This window comes from Electrophorus electricus, chromosome 1 (genome assembly GCF_041902795.1).
Source record: "Electrophorus electricus isolate QZ-2024a chromosome 1, ASM4190279v1, whole genome shotgun sequence".
NCBI lineage: Eukaryota > Metazoa > Chordata > Actinopteri > Gymnotiformes > Gymnotidae > Electrophorus > Electrophorus electricus.
The window spans coordinates 3509261-3518628 of record NC_137497.1 but is presented as its reverse complement, the minus strand read 5'-3'; the positions used below and the strand labels follow the sequence as shown (position 1 = coordinate 3518628).

Here is a 9368-nt window from a genome sequence, read left to right as displayed (position 1 = left end):
AGAGTTTGTGCGTCCTGCTCCATGCCCTTTGGCACTCGGGCCACCACGTTACACATATACAATATTATAGGTAATGCTTGAAAAAATATGTGGCATAGAAGTAGCACATACATTTTGTACTAAATTATAATACTTTCTAACAGCCAATGTAAGAAATGTTCATTTAAAAACACTGAATAAATAATCCTCATAGTCATCACAAATATAGATGCTCTGAGGGAAAAAAGTCTCTGTACCTGTCCTGGGCTCTAGGATCAGCAGTTAAAAACTTCATCTTGGTCGGGGTTTGTAGTAACCAATTCAGAAACTTCTCTTCCTGCTTGTAAATTATTTTGTATGTCAAAAATACAAAACAAAACCAACAGTCTAAAGTCATGCTGACCATGTCATGTCAATCCCACAAAGAAGTATTTGGGGCGCTAGTTCACATCATATACGACTCATTCTTAAACAGGGCTTAGTATTAATTCACTATGGCATCTGAAATTGATGCTGTGGGCCTCTGAAGAGGGAAGCATATTTCACACCATACAGCCCTTCCTTCAGAGGCAGCCATTTTGGTCTTCAGCTTGGCGGCATACTGGTGCGCTGTCGCGCTGCCCTCCTGCGTTGGCTTGATTGTAACACCTTCTTTATTTTTTAGAGCAGAGTGAAGGAAAATAGAAAGTCATCCTGTTTTCTCCCTCAGGAATGCTTTGCTAGCAGAAGACAAAAAGCCCTCCTGTGAGCAATGCTAATGGTTGTCACACTGCTCAGCTGACATCTGTTCTAGGTTGTCTTGCAGGTAGGGTCCACTAAGTTCCTCGGGATGATGCAGCTTCCCTGGTAGAATAAAACATCAGACACTTTTTCTGATGTTATCCTCCAGTTGTTTGCTTCTCTGGTTTGGGATTGTATGGACCACTGAAATCTTTCGGTGTGTAAATCGGTGTATTTAAACCCCTGTCACTGTGTGCACCATTGTTGGTCATTGTCGCTACCTTAGTCTCTTGAGTCTCTTGTGTAAAAAAACCTGTAGCAAGTAACGTCTGTATTTGTTTTCACCGTTGTCGTATTATGTGTAGATCGTTAGTGTTACATGTTTAATAATGTTCACTGTTACAGTTGTATGTGAGTGCCACTTGTGTTGTCCATGTTTAATGTTAATAAATGTTTCACAAAGTCAAGGGAGTCTGTGCGTCCTGCCCTGCACCCTGCGGGACTCGGGCCAGCAGCAACGTTACAGAATGACCAACCACCAAAGGTTACTCCCTCGGCAAATGACGGACTTCCTAGCAGGATGGGCGTGAGTTATTGTCTAAATGTAACCTTCATAACCATGTTTGTCTAGCTTGTGTTAATGTTAAAAATCGTTAGTGTTAAGTGTCTCTATGTTCACTGTTTGTGTTACACGGGAGCGCCACTGTAGTCTTTATGTTTTATGTAAATAAATGTTTGTCCACATCGAGAGAGTCTGTGCGTCCTGCTCCACGCCCTTCGGCACTTGGGCCGACGCGTTACAGGATGACCAACCACCACAGGACGCCATCTCCTTCGGCTAAAGACGGACTTCCTAACGGGAGGTGCGTAGGCACTCCCACTCTGCTGCCTGGATCCAAGGAGATTGGGGAGAGGGCTGTGACTGGTGTCAGTGTCCACTCCGGAAGTGGAGGGGAAAATCCCCAGGAATTTCTTGGGTGGGCCTAGGGCTATTGAGCCTGGGCCGAGGAGGACCGAACAACCAGAAAGAGGGCGGTTGGGTGAACCCATGAGGATCTCCAGTGGGCAGAGCTGAAGCCAGAGTGTCTTCCCTTCAGTGGACTCGCCAGCGAGACTAGAGGGGTCTGCCCAAAGCCCCGGAGGCAACCCACCTCTGGGACGATCCTAGAGCGGCAGGCGAGAGCAGGACCGTTGGGGGAGGTAGCACGTCTGGAACGGGGCGGACATGCACCCCCGTGTGTCCATTGAGGCTACAGACACGTTCAGGGCGCCTGCGCAGGCGGCAAGCACCACGTCGCAGTGCCTTATATGTCTGTATGTGGGCGCTATTGTTTGTTTGTGTTTGCGCCTTTGGTACGTCTACAGGCGCAACCAGGGAAGCTGCGTTTGTCCCTCTCGCCACAACGTCTCCCTTGTTGGCGACACCTGGCCCGCCTGGTACTGGGTGGGCACCGGGCACTGCTGTGCTGTGTGTTTGTGTACGTGTACACGGCGTCCTGAGGCTCGCGTTCACTGGAAGGACACATCGGTAGCCACGCCCATTGGGAGGAGGTTCTGTAACGGAACGCTCGCCTATTGCGAGTCACGTGGTTTGGCCCTCCTCATGCAATGGGAGGATCTTTGTTTGTAACCACACCTACACACATAAGCACCTTGTCTTTGTGTATTTAAACCCGCGTCAGTGTGTGCAGTGTTGTTGGTCATTGTTGATGTAGCGTGTTGTTTGTGAGTTATTGTCTAAATGTAACATTCGTAACCATGTTTGTCTAGCTTGTGTTAATGTTAAAAATCATTAGTGTTAAGTGTCTCTGTGTTCACTGTTTGTGTTATATGGTAGTGCCACTGTAGTCTTTATGTTTTATGTAAATAAATGTTTGTCCACGTCAAGAGAGTCTGTGCGTCCTGTTCCATGACCTTCGGCATGACCCTTATGTTTTCTGTTATTAATATATCTAATTCAATGTTAAACCTCTTTTCCCTGTAAACACTCTTTTATTAATTTTAGTTTGCATCTGTGGTATCTGAGTTACTGGCATTTTCTAAAAAAGGTCAGAAGTGTCTGTCACTGACAAACCAGGTAAAATATATTGGTGCCAAAATAAGACCAATAATAAGACACATCTGCAATCACTCTGACATCTACATATCCATTAGTGCCAACACCAAGTGATAACAGTGCACATACGCCATAACTGTATTTAAACAGGTTGTCAACAGCTGCAAAAGTGAGAGAGAGAGAGGGGGGGAGAGAGAGAGAGGGGGAGAGAGAGAGAGAGAGAGAGAGAGAGAGAGAGAGACAGAGAGGGGGGAGAGAGACTTTAAGGTAACTGATGTAAAAGATGAGGATCTGGAGCTGGATGAAATTTCTAGAGTGTTCTCTGCAGTGTATAAAGAACTATAAGAGCCACTTAAACAAGGGCTTTAACATGTCAGAGATTCTGAAGCAAACTTATGAAAGATATTCTACAAGACAAAGACCAGTTCCACTGTACAACCACCAGGGGGAGTGCTTTGTCATAAAAGATTACTCTTGTATCAGTAGAATTTATGACCACTTGTAGCAGTTGGATAATCTCCACCTGCTCCCAACCAGCTCTGTGCCTTATAGTCCCTATGACCTTGTATACACCTTAAACCCATAAATACCTTCCCTCTGCTGCTAATACACCAGAGCTTATCTGACTACAGCTAATAAATAAATAATATCACTCAAAATAACAAGTGCACCTTTTGATGAGTGTGTCTAATTACCAACAAGTTATTTATTTACTTTATTAAAGCATTTTAAATCGGTGCCCATTCACTTTGTGCAAAAGAATGCAGAATAAATCAGTTCTCGTTCACTTTGCGAAGTACAAAGCAGAATAACTTTGTGAGAAGTAAAATACAGTAAAACAGTGAAATCAGTGCTCATTCACTTTGTGAAGTATAATATAGTATTAAACAGCTCATTCACTATGTGAAGTATAATATAGTATTAAACAGCTCATTCACTATGTGAAGTATAATATAATATATAATACAGTGCACATTCACTTTGTGAAGTATAATATAGTATTAAACAGTACTCATTCTCATTGTGAAGTAGAATACAGTATTAATCAGAGCTCAATCACTTTGTGAAGTATAATATAGTATTAAACAGCTCATTCACTATGTGAAGTATAATATAATATATAATACAGTGCACATTCACTTTGTGAAGTATAATATAGTATTAAACAGAGCTCATTCACATTGTGAAGTAGAATACAGTATTAATCAGAGCTCAATCACTTTGTGAAGTATAATATAGTATTAAACAGTACTCATTCTCATTGTGAAGTAGAATACAGTATTAATCAGAGCTCAATCACTTTGTGAAGTATAATATAGTATTAAACAGCTCATTCACTTTGTGAAGTAGAATGCAGTATTAATCAGAGCTCATTCACTTTGTGAAGTAGAATGCAGTATTAATCAGCGCTCATTCACTATGTGAAGTAGAATGCAGTATTAAACAGAGCTCATTCACTTTATAGTATTAAACAACTATTTACAATGGGGTGAGTGGGGTGGTCAGCAGATCACTGACCCTGTCCAGCATCTCCTCTCTTCATCTCCTCCATCCGCTGCGCCACAGTTTCCCCCGCTGCTGCTGTGCAGAAGTGCACCTCACGAAACCTGCTGTGCTCAAAGTTGAATTCGGGTCCAGGCCATGAGACTGTGGCTGCCCGGGACTACGTCCCTGATGACACCGCAGTCCCTCATGACGGCAGCCCACCTGTTCACGCTGATGCCAGCGATGGTCTGACCAGCCATGTGAAGCCGACAAAGCTCCAGGGAGACGGCCTTGACAAGGCGGCTGACGCTGGGCCACTGAGCAGTCTCAGTCCATTCAGCAAGACAACTCACCTTCAGTGTCCAGTTCCAAGGACACAGCCAGCAGCTCGGCTGCACGCACACACCTGCAAGATGGAGCGCTGGTGCCGGAGCAGGCACAGATGGGGAGGCGGTCGCTGCTCTGTTTGTCATGCGTGAATTCACTACCTACCTCTTCTTCTCCCCGTCCTTACCCTCGTACAGGTCGCAGTATCTGACATGGGGTGTGTGGTATCAACTGATAAAGTGCAGATCAACAGACACTTTACAGTGTGAGGTTTCTCACTTCATGGTAGCTCTGAGTGCAGCATAACATCTGCTTGTGATGGCGTCCGCTCCACCAGAACAACCTGCTGTCATCAGCGCTGCTTAGAGAAGGACTACAAATTATTTAACTAAAGAATCTGTAAATGGTTGAAATGATCAGACTACTCAAAAAAAGAAGAATACAGCAGCTGACGTCCAGTATAACATTTATATAACATAAAAATAAGATTCTACATCTTTAAGTGACAGCTAATGCTCCAATCACTGAGGAATGAGTACCAGGGTGAGCCACATCTATTTGTTGATCAGACTTTAGTGGAAAGCCAAACTTCTGTACTGCCTCCAAGAAGAAAACATAAAGGAGCTCAATTAATCTAGTTAGTACACTGAGAGCACATTATCAGACTATATTCAATATTACATTATGTTACATAATGAACTAACCTATAACTCACTTACTCTAGTTAGTACACTGAGAGCACATTATCAGGCTATATATTCAATATTACATTATGTTACATAATGAACTAACCTATAACTCACTTACTCTAGTTAGTACACTGAGAGCACATTATCAGATTATATTCAGTATTACATTATGTTACATAATGAACTAGCCTATAACTCACTTACTCTAGTTAGTACACTGAGAGCACATTATCAGACTATATACAATATTACATTATGTTACATAATGAACTAACCTATAACTCACTTACTCTAGTTAGTACACTGAGAGCACATTATCAGACTATATTCAATATTACATTATGTTACATAATGAACTAACCTATAACTCACTTACTCTAGTTAGTACACTGAGAGCACATTATCAGACTATATTCAATATTACATTATGTTATATAATGAACTAACCTATAACTCACTTACTCTAGTTAGTACACTGAGAGCACATTATCAGACTATATTCAATATTACATTATGTTATATAATGAACTAACCTATAACTTTGCCATCAAAGTTCACTTATCATATTAATCTTAAGACAACACAGTAAGTCACCTGCATATATTTAGCTAATAAATAATAACAAATAATAAATCAATTACATTTACTACTGTTGTGTCTACACTTACTAAAATATGCACACAGCTCTTCACACAACACAGACTAACACAACAACTCACTGCTTTTCACACAACACAGACTAACAACTCACAGCTCTTCACACTGCTCCTCTCTCTCTCTCTCTCTCTCTCTCTCGCTCTCTCTCTCTCTCTCTCTCTCTCTCTCTCTCTCTCTCTCTCTCTCTGGAAACATTTAAGATATGGATTAAGCATGAGGAAATATGATATAAATGTTGCGACTGCAATACATGATATGGCCAATAGATCTTTCTCTCTGTCTCAGGAAATCAGGACATACAGACTATTGGGAGTTGTGTATTAAGTGTTTGAGACTTATGTATTAAGTGTGAGGAAATGCGGAATAAAAAGAGTTTAACGTAATACACATTATGGCCACTAGATGGAGAGAGTATTCCTCTCTCTCATCAACACTGAGCTTGTTGGCATCAGTGAAAGTGACTTTAGATGAAGTAGCTTATATGTTCTAAATTCTAAATTACAACCATTAACAACAACTTACAACCTTTGCGATATATTAAAACATATTTTTATTTATTGATGCATTGTTTAAACACAGAAATGATCGTGTTCTGAATCATCAAGCCACGCAAATAAGGTATTGGCACAAGCGTGCTAACAAGTAACAACATTTATATGTCCAGTCAATCTATAAAAGTGTTCTCATGGATCTCTGAGCAGTAGAGTAGGAAACATTGGGTGACCACCAGGTCAACTCAGTGTCCTGCCAGCTAAAGTGAGTAGCTTGAGATGTGTGTACATGCTCACACACACACACACACCTCAGTGATCTGCCCTCATCCAAGTTTCAAGTTTCAAGTTTCAAGTTTGGTTTATTCGTCAAATACATAGTCATACACAGTACAACACGCAGTGAAATGGTGGAGAGTGCTCTGTCCAAACTGAGGATGAGAACCAGGGGTGCATAGAGAAAAAAAAATATATACAGATAAATATATATATTCTATGTATGTACAAAAATATATTAACAATGTATGTACAATATATGTATATTATGATTATATACACAATGTACAATGTATATGGTTGAGTATATATGTACACAATCTACAGAATGTACAGATCCATTGTATAGTACCATATCTACAGTTGTTGTAACAGGTTAATTGAGTATAAATCTAAAATCTATATGTACAGATGTACAGATATACAGTCATTTTACGTGGTGGTGGTCCCCACAGTTTATCAGTTTCCCTGCCCGAATGGCCTGTGGGAAGAAGCTCCTCTTCAGCCTCTCTGTCTTGGCCTTCAGGGAGCGGAAGCGCCTCCCTGACCTCAACAGAGAGAAGAGTCTATTGTTGGGATGGGTGGGGTCCTTCACAATTTTCCTGGCCTTGGTTTGGCACCGCTTGTAGTAGGTGGTCTGCAGGTCAGGAAGTTCCGAGTGAGTAATGCGCTCTGCTGAACGCACTACCCTTTGGAGTGCTTGTCTGTCCTGCTTGGTGCTATTTCCAAACCAGACTGTGATGTTCCTCGTGAGGATGCTCTCGATAGTGCAGGTGTAGAAGTTCCGCAGTACCTTGGAGGGCAGTCTGAAGTCCCTTAGGCGTCTGAGGTGGTAAAGACGCTGACGAGCCTTCTTTGCCAGGGAGCTGGTATGGCGGGACCAGGACAGGTCCTGCGAGATGTGAACACCAAGGTACCTGAAACTATCTACTCTCTCCACCATGGTTCCACTGATCCTCACAGGTTGGTAGTGCCGCTCCTGCTTCTTGCTGCAATCCACGATCAGCTCCTTTGTCTTACTGACGTTTAGGAGGAGATTATTTTCCTGGCACCAGTTTTCCAGGTGTTTAATCTCCTCCAGGTAGGCCCTCTCATCGTCGTCCGAGATCAGACCCACGACAACGGTGTCATCAGCAAACTTGACAATGGTGTTAGAGCTGGAAGTGGCTGTGCAGTCGTAGGTGTACAGTGAGTAGAGCAGGGGGCTTAGGACATAACCCTGAGGAGCTCCAGTGCTGAGGGTGAGGGTGGATGAGGCGCAGTTGCCCACCCGTACTGATTGTGGTCTGTCTGTTAGGAAGTTGGAGATCCAGTCGCACAGGGATGTATGCAGTCCTAGATCTCCCAACTTAGTAGTGAGTAGGGAGGGAATGATAGTGTTAAATGCTGAACTGTAGTCGACAAATAGCATTTTAACATAATTTCCCCTCCCTTCGTCCAGGTGAGTCAGTGTAGTGTGGAGCAGATGTGCAATCGCATCGTCAGTGGAGCGGTTGTGGCGGTATGCAAACTGCAGTGGGTCCATGGAGGCTGGCAGTGAAGATGTGATGAAGTCTCTAACTAGCTTTTCAAAGCACTTCATCACGACTGATGTGAGGGCGACAGGGCGGTAGTCATTGAGGTCGGAGGGTCGAGGTTTCTTCGGGATGGGGACGATGGTGGACCGCTTGAAGCTGGACGGGACAATACCGAGCGTCAGGGAGAGATTGAAGATGTCGGTGAATACCGGAGCTAGCTGATCTGCGCAGGCTTTGAGGACCCTCCCGCAGATACCGTCTGGTCCCATCGCCTTCCTGGTATTCACCCTTTCAAACACTCTCCTCACGTCACTCTCCGTGATGATGAGAGGGCGCTGTTCTATGGTGGGCCCCGCGCATGTGCCATTGGCTGCACCGATAGTGCCATTTGCACTAGCACCGTTAGCATTGGCGCTGTTAGCACTAGCGCCGTTAGCATTGGCGCTGTTAGCACTAGCGCCGTTAGCATTTGTGCTGCTAGCATTAGCGCTGCTAGATGTAGCCTCGAAGCGAGCAAAGAATGTATTCAGCTCGTTCGCCAGAGACTCATCCGCACTCATCAGTCCGGAGGGTGGGCTCCTGTAGTCCATGATCGTCCGTAGTCCCTGCCACAGGGATCTAGAGCCACTCTGCTGGAACTGTGTCTCTAGTTTCTTCCCGTAGCGCCACTTCGCCTCCCTCACCGCCCTGCGCACTCCGTATGCTGCGGACTTGTACTCGTCCATGTTCCCGCTGATGATCCCCGCATTGTAGGCAGCAGTTCGAGAGTTCAGAGCCTCGCGGATGGTTCTGTCCACCCAGGGCTTCTGGTTGGAAAACTTCTTGATGGTGATTCTTCGGATCGTGTCGTCCACCAGTTTCCCAATAAATCCTACTACTGCCTCCGTGAACTCGCTGACATCATCAGTGCTGCGCCGGAACATGTCCCAGTCCGCGTCATCCAGAGCGTCCTGCAGAGCGGCCACCGATTGGTCTGTCCAGCGCGCGACCTCCCTCTGAACCGGAGCTTCCCGTTTCAGCCGTTGTTTATATTTTGGTAGGAGGAAGATGGCGGCGTGGTCCGACTTACCAAACGGTGGATGAGCTAGTGCCTTATAGCTGTCCTTGTATGGGGTGTAGCAGTGGTCTAGTGTCCTATTTCCCCTGGTGGGGAAGGTTGCGTGCTGATAAA

The 9368-nt window shown here is 44.2% G+C and overlaps 1 protein-coding gene across 1 annotated transcript in view; it reads right to left on the bottom strand.

The window, feature by feature from the left end:
- The window catches only part of LOC118241364 (NLR family CARD domain-containing protein 3-like), an 81653-nt gene that overhangs the window by 58045 nt on the left and 14240 nt on the right, over positions 1 to 9368 (bottom strand). The gene's annotated exons all lie outside the window — the stretch shown is intronic.